The sequence below is a fragment of the Uranotaenia lowii genome, chromosome 3, assembly GCF_029784155.1.
Source record: "Uranotaenia lowii strain MFRU-FL chromosome 3, ASM2978415v1, whole genome shotgun sequence".
In the NCBI taxonomy this organism is placed as follows: Eukaryota; Metazoa; Arthropoda; class Insecta; order Diptera; family Culicidae; genus Uranotaenia; species Uranotaenia lowii.
The window spans coordinates 134,555,437-134,568,343 of record NC_073693.1 but is presented as its reverse complement, the minus strand read 5'-3'; positions in this window follow the sequence as shown (position 1 = coordinate 134,568,343).

Genomic DNA, 12,907 nt, shown 5'->3' with positions numbered 1-12,907 from the left:
CATTAAGAGCCGTCTATGTACAGAAGCAAAAACAAAACCCAGTCAAGGTCTCCCTCGCCCAATAAGTCGTTCAACTCCTGCTATCTGGAGCGCAGGGCATATATTACATCAGTTCTCGATTGCCGATTTCAAATGATCATATATGAACGTTTAAGTCGCGCTTCTCATTCTGTGCGTCGTCGTTCAACAGCTGTTTTAATTTATCCGTTCTCCCCTTACTTAGCTTTGGGTGGAGGAAGAGAGCCGACGACTGCCAACCATTTTTCTGAATAGAAATAACTCTATAGGAACAACACAAAAAAATCGCAACTCACCGGAGGGCGATTTGCTAATTTATCGCTCTGTGATTTATTCCCGTGAACCTCCAAATGTGTTCCAAGTCTCAGCGACCTACTAATATGCGGTAGAACTCCTTAGTTTTTGGTGTGGTCCTGACCTCTTCGGTCAGTTGAACCACAAGGGGTTAGTGAGTGAGGTTTGTTTCGTTCAGATCGGTTTGGTTAACCGAATCACTACGGGAGTTCTGCGTCCATTGCCATACAAGTCTTCAGGATTGTGGTAACAGGAACCATGGGCTGGTAGCCGAAAGAAATCGCTCATTTAGGGTGAACCAACGTAGTCTGTTTATGAGTCACACTTGGGTAACCTCCAGCTACCCCAGGGAACTGTGGCTATTGTGTCTGGATTAGGTGTTCTTGAAATTTACCACACCCACTCATACTGCTAGCATTGAGAAATTTGGGATTAAAATTCGTTGATTGATATTAATAATGCATTAGGAGTAAGAAAGGTCAAGTTTAGCATGTCCAATTTAGGCAAACTGTCCATGAGTTTTTTTTCGAAAAGCATGCTGAAATTGTGTACTTTATTTGTTTTGCTACACATTGCTATAATTATTTATTAAGATATATGCGTTAAAGTTATTTTGAATTCAAAGATTTTATTCATGTTGATTTTTTTCAATTCATATTTATTATCATTAAATTTGAATTATATTTTGTATTTATAGTTTAGATTCTTGGAATGAGTCTTTTTTTTTGACGTCAAGAAAAGTTGACCGTAGAATTTCCGTAGAATCCTGAGAGCAGCTAGTCCAGGAATAATCAAAAAACCTTGCCTCGGGAACCTTTACTCTTATTCAAGCAACTGATGAGTATGTTCCTATTTTTCACTGGAAATATAGAGGTATCGTTGTAGGGGAGTAGCGGGCTATATGCGCTTATTAAGCAAAATACTGATTTAATGAAATATCACATCTAATATGTGTACAAAAACTATATGCACATGAGCAGACATCTGTTTTCTATACATTGGAGTAATTTTTATGTTGAAATATTCTAACCTTTTTGAGAAATCGATTTTATTATAACTGTTGTCAAAATTGCCGAACCTCAAACCGTGCGGGCTAAATGCGCCTATTTATGTTTTAGGCAAAATTTCGGTTTTTTTGTAATATTTCCGTATAATTTCATTGAAAATGCTAGAAACTGATACCTTTCATACGACAAAGCTAAAGTTTTATAAAAATCTATTTCTTTTATTATTTTACAGAATAAAACAAAAGTTAAGGTTGCCAAACTATGGAGGCAGTTCATCCATAAGAAAAATTTTATCATATCTGTTTTGAGATCTTCAATTCTCTCTAAAGGTGTTAATTAGAGCTTAAATTCGAAGTTTTTATGATAAAGATTATATATTTATTCTATTTAACCTGTTATTTTAGGATAGCGGCATTTTACAAACATTATAATGGCATAGAGAAACACCCTCTTATTCCACTTTCCAATCATTATAAAATCATCATAAAAGCATAAATTTGTTTTTCTTCTAAAGTTCATTTGAATAAGAAACAAAAACCACCCAACTTTTTGTTTTGAGCTTCTTTACATATAATTTTTAAAGTCAAAGTATTACATCAAAAGGTATTAAAACCTTGTATGAATTTTCAAATTTTTTTGAGTTGGTTTATTCATAAAATTCTTTTTTGCCTTATGTTCAAAGCCCTCAAACCCTCAAAATGCATTGATTAGATATGTTGTCTTGTCAGCCACTTCGTCAAACGGCCGTAGGGTCATTTAACCCGATAGGCCCATTTTATAAACCTTTCCCCTATACTGGTTCATAGGGTGATACGGTCAAAATTTGGTCAACCTTCTTCGCCGCAGAAAACCAGTTTGCCTTTAACTGCTGCTCGTCCTTAGCAGTTTTCTTGATCTTCTTTAGGTTCCGCTTGACAATAGCCCAGTATTTCTCAATTGGGCGGAGCTCTGGCGTGTTGGGAGGCTTCTTGTCCTTGGAAACCACCTGAACGTTGTTGGCGGCGTACCACTCTATGGCCATTTTATCGTAATGGCAAGATGCCAAATCCGGCCAAAACAGTACGGAACAACCGTGTTTCTTCAGGAAAGGCAGCAGACGTTTATTCAAACACTCTTTCACGTAAATTTTTTAGTTGACAGTCCCGGAAGCTATGAAAATGCTGCTTTTCAAGCCACAGGTACAGATGGCTTGCCAAACCAGATATTTCTTCGCGATTCTTGAAAATATCTGCTACCTTTCCCTTCTTTTGCCGTATAAAACTCCTGTCCCGGAAGCTGCTCGTAGTCGGCTTTGACGTAGGTTTCGTCGTCCATTACCACGCAGTCAAACTTCGTCAGCATCCTCGTGTACTGCCTCTGGGATCGCAATTTGGCCGTCGTATGTTGTTTATCATCGCGATTTGGAGTCACTACCTTCTTGTAAGTCGATAGTCCGGCTCGTTTTTTGGCTCGATGCACGGTTGTAGACGATACACCCAGCTTATTTGCGGCATCTCGGAGAGAGAGGATAGGGTTTCGCTTGAAACTACCGGCAACTCTCTTTGTCGTCTCAGCGGCTTCTGGTTTTTGATTTCCCCCCGATACAGACTTCCTGGCTGTCGACAAACGTTCCCCAAACACTTTAATCACATTTGTAACGGTTGATTTGGCAACTTTTAGCGATTTCGCCAGCTTTGTGTGCGAGTAGCTCGGATTTTCGCGATGCGCGGGCAAAATTCTGATACGCTGCTCTTTTCCTTGAACGGCATTTTGACAACTGAAGAGTGAATTCCAATATCAAAATAGGAGCAACATTTTACACACACATACACCTTCAAAATGAGGGGTGTTCAGGTTTTTTAAATGCAAAATTGAAAGAAATACGTCAAGTTGATATTGACCAAATTTTGACCGTATCACCCTTTAAAAACAGCCAATAAAACAGTTAAACCAGATCAGGAACGTTACTTTTTGGTTAATAACCGAATCTGAAGCTGATTCCTAACTTTAATACTATCAGATTCTCAAAATATGACTTATATAAAGCTTGCCAGATTTCCCAGTTTTATTTGGGTTTGTCCGAATTTTAATACAAAAATTGGGAATAGTTTGGTCCAGGTTTTGTTGAAAAATCTCACATCACCAATGCACAGTGAACCAGTGTTAAAACCAAAATTAAAAAGGTCGGGTCTTTCATATGTTATCAAAAATCACTAATTCTTGATTTATTATTCGACGAAAATTACCTTTGGTGTTTTCTGGCAAATTATAATTATTTTTTCTTAATTTTGAATGAGGATTGCCCTATCTTTGATAAGGGGATTCAAGTGTACTACAAATTATCCTTTAAAACAAATGTTTACATTTTCACAGAGCTTGGTGTGATCCACTTGTCAATTGATTGAATTAGAATGAATCAATTGGTCCAGAAGTTTCTGAGTTGCAGAACACAGATACAAATCTTATCTATTTTTCTAGAGATTTTAGTGATTTTCACTAAACTTCAAACAACAATGAAACGTTTTAAACAGAAAAACATACCTCCAGTTTTTTTTGATATTGTAAAGACTGTAGTATGAACTTTTAACTGCAATCAAAGCAAATGCAATAGCTCAATAAGAATAATTTTTCAACACAAATTGCCTAATAAGTTCAAAGCAGAAACAAGTTTTGGTAGGGTGATTCGTTGCACAGCTAAGCAAATGATTTTGGATTTTATGCTGTATTTCAGTCATTTCATCCAAATTCACTCGATTTGTTTTTGTCGATGCACTCACACAGGATTGGTCAACAAGATCCAAAAGTACAAATGTTTGAAATTAGTACCATAAAAATTTAAAAAAATCATTTATAACAGCTTGTCAGTGCCCAATAGTTGCACAGGCAAATTTTATGTCGTGCATAATGTTGTCCGATTTTTTCCAATGGTTGCACATTTTAAAAATGTTCTTAAGGCTCAGCCAGCATGCGGTCGATGAGGCTAATTTTTGTTGCTTCTAGTTCAAATGCAATCTAATTTGGTGACGGCCCCTTTTGAGGGAGGGGGGGGGGGGGGTGAGGTGGGGATTTTTTTTTATTATCTGACAATTTGCGCCGGGGGTCTTCAGATTTTCCCCAAAATTGAAAATTTGGTTCATTTTTGCGACTTAAAAACACATGTATTTTTTCAGATTTCTAACATTTTTATTTTTTGAGTTAGCTTCGGTTAGATTTTTTTGTAAATAAAAAATAACCATTTTTCAAAGCTACATAACTCTGTTGTTTCTCAACGGAAATTAGAAAATAGCACATCAAAATGCATTGAAATTTTATCAGCTTTCCAAATAGAATAGTTGAAAAAAATTAATTAATGACCTTCAACATGAAAAGTTGTAAATAAACTTTAAATGGCGTCTAAAAGTACCGGCTGCACCACCGAATATTTTGCAAAAAATACCATTGTATAGCATGATTCATGATGCAACTTTCATCTGAAGACACCAAAGTGGGCCATTAACACCTTGAAGAGTTATGAAAGAAATAATGACAATCAATCTCTATTTTTGCATCGAAAACAAACAATGGTCGAACAACTGCACTCACATATGGAGATAGCAAGCAGTTCTAACAACATGGAAACAAAAGAACTTACCAAAGCAGGTAAAAAACACTACTTTTTCGTGCTTTGTAGAGTGTTTGCAGCAAAACTGACTTTAAATTTTAACCAAAATTCTGAGTATCGTATTGTTTAACTGATATAACTAATAATGGGAATGTTGCTTTTACAACCTGGTCATATAATAACTTATTAATTTTTCGATCAAAGATCATTGTGAAGCATAATCAATGCCAATAGTAGAAGGTTCAGTCCCTGTGTTTGAGATCACAAAAATGTGATTAAAAAAAATGAAATATAGACGTGCTTTACATAGTTTTTTATATTGGGAGCTAAGCACTGGACACCAAAATCCTTTCCCATTGATCAAAAAAGTATGAGAAAGTGGCAGAGATGTTGTAGAAATAATCAAAGAGCTCAGTATGGCCAGCCCAGGCTGTAAAATGATGAAAATATGATACTTTTACCGTATTTGTGTTCTACATTCGCCCAGTTTTGAGGTTTACCATACTAGAACGAACATAATTCGTCGTCAGTGTTTTGCTACCTCGATCGATCACACACGAATCTTCAGTGTTCCACCGTCCATTTTAAATCAAATCTGGGGAATTACGGATGCAAAACTTAGCGCATAAACTTCTAAAAATGACAGTAAAATGTGCATAACTTGTTGTGACCTGGTGCAAAACTGGGTATAAACGAATACGTTATTAGATTTTTGGATATAACATGAAGTCAGTTAAGCTGCAACAATCTACTGCCCCTTCTTTCATAACAGTCCCATATACAAAAATAAGCAAGCGAGACAATCAGCATTTTCTGTTTTGGAATATATTTTTAAATTGTGACCACCACTTTCAGCATAGACGAAAATCGTTTCTAGGTTGTCATAATAAATCGTTAGACCTGAAATTTTCGAAATTGGGTTATTGGTAAGGTCGAGAGCACCATTTTTATTCATTATGGGACTGTTAATCGACCATATTTGAAACCTTTTTCGAATCTACTAGCATAACAGTCCCATACAAAATACATTTTTCTCACCAAGCTACTTTCTAAGACTTAAATTTGATCATTTTTTAACTTCTAAATGCAATTGTCAGAAAAAGACCCATACTTTTGCAAAAAAAAAAAAATATGAATTCCACATTGTAAGTTGAATCTTTTTACGATTTTTGATTGCATCCGATAGTTTTTCGCTCAGGAAGTCATTCCTAAGAAAGTCAGACCTGCCTTCGAAAACTAGTGTGCATCATTCGACATCAAGTGAGTTAAAAAAATGTTTAAACGATTCAAAACAATAAACCAAAGACTATTTCGCCGAAAGAAACATTGAAAAGTAACCAAATCCGTGGTATTTCACATATGGGACTGTTATTCAGGTATATTTCATACAGGACAGCCACGAATTGATATTTATTTTCGAAATTTCTAGAACAAAACCTCTTTTTTAGTCTTTTATGTTGAAGCCTTATGTTGACCTAAAATGACGAGAATTCATATGGGACTGTTATGCGAGTAAGGGCAGCCTGAAAAGGACGAAAAAATAGTGTTTTTTACCTGCTTTGATAAGTTCTTTTGTTTCCATGTTGTTAGAAGTGCTTGCTATCTCCATATGTGAGTGCAGTTGTTCGACCATTGTTTGTTTTCGATGCAAAAAAAGAGATTGATTGTCATTATTTATTTCATAACTCTTCAAGGTGTTAATGGCCCACTTTGGTGTCTTCAGATGAAAGTTGCATCATGAATCGAGCTATACAATGGTATTTTTTGCAAAATATTCGGTGGTGCAGCCGGTACTTTTAGACGCCATTTAAAGTTTATTTACAACTTTTCATGTTGAAGGTCATTAATTAATTTTTTTCAACTATTCTATTTGGAAAGCTGATAAAATTTCAATGCATTTTGATGTGCTATTTTCTAATTTCCGTTGAGAAACAACAGAGTTATGTAGCTTTGAAAAATGGTTATTTTTTATTTACAAAAAAATCTAACCGAAGCTAACTCAAAAAATAAAAATGTTAGAAATCTGAAAAAATACATGTGTTTTTAAGTCGCAAAAATGAACCAAATTTTCAATTTTGGGGAAAATCTGAAGACCCCCGGCGCAAACCCGTCAGATAATAAAAAAAAATCCCCAGGTGTCTTCCATATAAACCGTCCAATGCACAATTGGAAAATTCGGACCCAACATAAAAAAAAAACACAAAGCCGCCGGTTTGAGTGACTGGAATAGCATTTATCACACGTGAAGTTTTCTCAGAAACTCAAATCTACCTCTTGGTTCAACCGAAGTCATTTGAGTAGTGTGTTATTTGACCTTATTTGCCCAGTGTTGAGCTTATTTCTTTATATGTTCTACCAACATAAAATTTTATGTCTTTAAAATCCCATAGAATGAACTAAAACAAATTTAATGCTAAATATTTAAATGCCTATTTACAGGTAAAAAGATTAAAGAACGTGATCTGTTTTGCCCCCCTTTACCCCTATGAAATAGATGTGATTTTATAGAACAATTGCTTTAGGACTGACTTGGAAGTCGATCGATTTTTACATAGTGAATATCAATTTAAAACTTGAAAATGGACACAACCACGCCCAAAATTTCAGATCGTTTGACTGATTTATGCTCATGATATACAATTTTGTATAAGAATTTATCTTTTCAAAATGTTAATTGATTTAAATATTTTTTTTTCATGTAAGTGGGTTTATTTGTAATTAATGTAACCTAAGTAGCATTTCATCAATCTTCAGAAAACAATCACATAACATAGAAATGTTTCCCAAGAGTTTTCCGGCTGAAAAACTGTTTTGAATCAAATTAATTTTCACAAAGCTATGACTGTTTGTTTCTCTGGATGATAAGGGCCAAATAAAGCTTCACATAGATGTCTTCAGTGACGGCAACTCGACGGCAGATTCGAATTTCTGAGAAAATTGCACATCAGATAAATAATATTTCGGGTCCTCCAACCTTCGACTTCGAATTTTTGGGATTAAGGGTCTACGACCCATTTCCCACTGTACAATATTTTGACAATATTGTTAACAATATCAAGGGGATCGCTGTTGACATGGAATACAATTCTGACATGAAATTGACATGGAATAAAATTTTAGATTCTTTGCATAAAATAATGAGTAAATGGTCGGGATAAAAGATTTCAAAGTAAATCTGATAAAAAAGTAGTCTCTCAAAGCCATTGCAGTTGAGGTGACTTTGACACTTTTCAGATAATGCAAGTTGCCCGACTTTCATACATACATATGTTTTTTTTTAACGAATTTAATAATTTCAAAACTTCAATATTTAGATTTGACGGTAGAAAAATAAACTTATGGAAATATTAAGTGTCTTTGAATTATTGAATTAATTATTAAAAATCAACATTGAGTGCAAAAATTATGAAAATTCAGAGTGGAAAATAATTAATTGGAGTACAGAAATTACTCAAATTACTAGTAAAACGTCAATATCCACTTAAATGTTCAAAAAAAAATTTCATATCAATAGACTCAATTCGAGTTGTTTTAGTTGCATGTAGTCGATGGACGTATTCAGTTTTGTATGGCAATTTGTATGGAAGAAGAATATTTCGCGTATCCAAGAAATTCAAATAAGTTTGAAATTAAATTTATGTTAAATTATTAGTTTTGCCCATTCTTACGCTTAATTTTTTGCCAGCATAAGAAGATGCAAAGTATTTCATGAAAACAGTTATTACCATTCAAAAAAAAAAATCGAAATCAATTGAAAAGTATTATAAAATTGCTGGGTCGGCTTCCTGGAGACTTTAATAATTGCATGACACGTTTTTGCGAAAGTTTTAAATCAACACACTTATTGGCTATGCAAAGCAGTATAATCCAATTCTTATTATCATCCTACGGTTAACCAGCTTTCAAATTAGATGTCAAAACACTAAAATTAAAAATATTTATCTTTTTTGATTTTTTTTTATGACAACCAATATCATTTCTGGGGAACAAGTTAGGTTTAGTTTTTGTTTACATGAAATGTATTGTAAGAACCAAGAAATATTTTGAAAATCCAAAATTATGTTTTTTGAACTTTCAGTACATCTCTGATGGTTTTTGAATGAAAATTTTGATTTTTCCGTACAAGCCTCCTTTCTAATTCAAAACACGTTTTTATAATTCAGAACATATACAATCGCTACAAAAAATTTTATTGCTATTTTTGGCTGTTAAAACAACTAAACAAAGTTTTTGGAGGCAAAGGAATTTATAAATTTGAAATTTCCAAACAAATTTTACAGCGGAATTATGTACAACAATGGGGCAGGAGGAGATTGAGCGGACCAATTGTTGCACAATCCGACATTTTTTCTGGTTAAGTATGGATCATAATTTTTTTTCAAAATCATGGTGTTAAAATTGTCCAACAAACGTTTCGTTTAGAAAACTGATACTAAAAATGTTTTGTTCTGACGTAAAACTTTATTTGCCGTAGAAGGAATGTTAAGGTTTTTGTTAACAATTAGTACAAAAACCGCGCGAAAAAAACAAGAAAAATTAAAACTGTCATAAGATACACATTTAACAGCAGAAAATATCTCAAAAGCTTCATTTCATCAGAAAACATTCCGAATTACATGATCCAGTATTATTTTTGAGGAAAAATTGGAAAACAGCTGAAATATTGACAATTTAAGTCATGCTGTGCAACGATGGGTTAGGGGACAACGATTGGCAAATCACCCTAGTCCGTTTTCCACAAAATATGCGCATGTTGATTATCTAAAATCTTGCCAAACTAATATCTTTGATAAAATATCACCCTGAAAAGAATCACATTTTCGTAGGTGATGGAAAGAATAAAGGAAACATGAGGTATCAAAAAAAAGAATGAACATAAGCCGTTAATATCATGCATTTTTCGAAAAAGATACAACGGCTCACCAGCAGGACTTTAACCTGGAACTCTAGTTTCACAGATTTGCTCTTGAATTTCAAGCTCTCATTCTAGATTTTTATTTTCGTCTGAAATGAATCAAATGAATAATTAACCCTTATTTTTTTAATAATTTTGGAAATCATGAAATGTACAAATTGAGAAAACATTTTTATCCCTCAGAAAGGGGCTAACGCTCTAAAAACTGATTTTGACCAAAATATGGTTTTGGTGATATGGTGTGTAGTCAGTTCTAGGTAAAACTGATCTTTGATAGCTATTATTTATGTTTATTTTATTTACGCAGTATCCCGTCTCACGACATAACTTGACGAACATAATTCCTAAAATTCACTCGATCCATGGCAACCGTTCTCCAATTTCTCGGGCACCCCACGTTCGCCAGATTCAGATTCAGATCTTGTCGAGATTATTTTGTTTTACAGGCACATCGCTTTGAAAAAAATAAGTTCAAATTAATTTAAAAAATTTGAATGGATTGGGATGATTCTTTTTTCTGAAATCATCAAGAAGCCTTTGAGTGTATTGAAAATTTTAATTCTTTCATCAATTTGGTCTAAGTCTTCGAAATTATTTGAAATATCATTTCAAAAACTTAAAAGATTAATTTATATTTATATTTATTAAATAAAGAAAAAAACTCTAGTTACTTTTCTTTCAAAAGTCAAAACCAATCAAGGTTTTGGAAAAAAAATTATTATTTAGTTACAAACACAAACTTTATTTTCATATATTGGTGATTTTATGCAATTTAGCGAAAAAGAGCACACATTTATTTTTTGAATTAATACCTTTTTCAATAGTTATCTAAAAAACAAAAATTGATAAATATTGGGAATCAACGCCTCAATTTTTTTTTTTAAATTTAGCTCTTCTATTCTTCGCACCTGAAAAACTGTGAATGTTTTGCCTTGCGTAGTTAAAAAATCATGAAAGAAGCATTAATTTGTGATAGAACAAGAAAAAAATACATTTTTCTTAGGTGCAAAACCTTTAAACCTGGTTTTGGCTGATTTGGGAGTGCTGAATCCAAATTTGAATTTTATTTCATTTACTCAGCTCTCGTTTATGAGATTCAATGCTAACATTTGAAAATAGGTAAAAATTCATTTGATAAAGTTGTGCATTAAAAAAAAACAGAGGAAAAAGTCACAGAGATATGGAAATAACGGTTTTGAATCGATTGCCAATAGTTTCGATGACTAAGAATTATTTTGAGTTCCGAGAAAAATTAACATAAACTATCTTTCTGGTTTTATCTAGTTCTACGAAAATCCGGGAGTTCGAAACAATCGTACCGAAATGATGTTTGTAGTCTTCAACAAAGGTGTTGAATAAATTAAAATCTTGAATATTAAATTTTTTAAAAACGCCCTTGTTAGAAATAGTTATGAATATTCTTCACAATAAATCAAATTTTTGTTACAAGAAGCTTTTAGACCGAAAGTTCTAACTTGAATTAATTAAATTGTAATATTTTATAACCAATTTCTGTTCTGAAATAGTTGTATGTTTTCCTTTGGATGATCGTATGTATGTTTGATGATAATCCACCATGGGTGCACGGATTCACCGCAGTTTGACCAAAGTATAAATACTGCCAATTTTCTAATTTCCATGCGCGTCACCATGGCTTCGTGTGAACTGTCATGAAGTGTATGTATAATTCGTGTTAATGATTGTTCATTTTTGGGGAACAATTCAAACAGGTACACAACCAGTTCAAAATAAACAAATTGTTGAATGTTATACATTCACTACAGGTATTTCGGTATCCGTGTCCTGAATGAGCGTTCATATATATTCAAATAATCGAAATAATGTTATGAAATAAATAAGAACAACCTCACCAATTTAAAGGCATTGATTTTCGCAATTTCGTAATCTTCAGCAGGTTCAGGTTTATATTACCGCATTTCCGGACGCCTCGCGGAACATACTTTAATCAACAATCAAGATCAGATCCAGATCAAGATCCAAAACTCGAGGCTACCTCTCCTCTGCACGATTCAAGGCCCGATCTCTCCTCTAATGACTTGAAATCTGACCTCTCCTCGTAATGACTCAAGGTGACCACTTGTACCCCTCCTCTTGTTGATAAGGGGGCCTGATCCCTCCTCTTACGACTCGAGACCTCACCCCTTATCATAAAGACTCGGGGTTGACCACACAAACCTCTTCACCTGAAGGTTTGAGTCCTGACCTCTCCTCTAACGGCTCGAGGCCCGACCTCATATCTTCAGGGTTCAAGGTTTGCCACCTTGCCCGTCGTTTGCCTGATCGAGAGCAGCTTATCCTAGACTCGCGCCTGTCACGGCACACGCGCGGGACTTAACGCAACGACTCGGATGATTCCCGACGAAGACGTCATCCTACTCCGACTCGAACGGCTCACCCGGCGTCGAGAGCTACTCTACCCGTGGGTATTCCCCGAACGTGGAATAACCCTTTCCCAACGGTTTCCACTGCGAAGAAGATCAAGTCTTATCCCCGCAGCTTCCGTCGTTGAGAACCGCCCAACTCGGATACTCCCCGAAGGTGGAGCATCCTTCGCACGAACGCGGCGCACCCACGGCATCCGCTACGCAGAAGGTGTTGCCTTATCTTTGTAGCTTCAAACCGTGGGGTCAGACGCACTCTATGGGGTCAGTCTACTCCGACCGTTGTCCGGTCTTCTTTATTCCCCTTGGCTGCCAACCCTAGGATTTTTGGCCCGCGGATTTTCCTGCCCGTTGTGTGCCAGATCGAGAGCAGCTTGTCCTGGATTCGCGCCTGTCACGGCACACGTACGGGACTTGGAACGCTACGACTCGGATGTTTCCCGACGGGGACGACATCCTACACCGACTCGAGAGGCTCGCCGGCACCGAGACTTCGAGGTCCGCTACGAGGAAGGTAAATTTTTATCCCCGCAGTTTCCCCCTTAGGAAGCGGCACTACTCGGATACCCCCCGACATTGGGGTATCCTACTCACGTTCGCGGCGCACCCCTGACCTCCGCTACGCAGAAGATGATCTTTGTAGTTTCGATCAAGGGATCGGACGCACACTACTCAGATGCTCCCCGTCGAT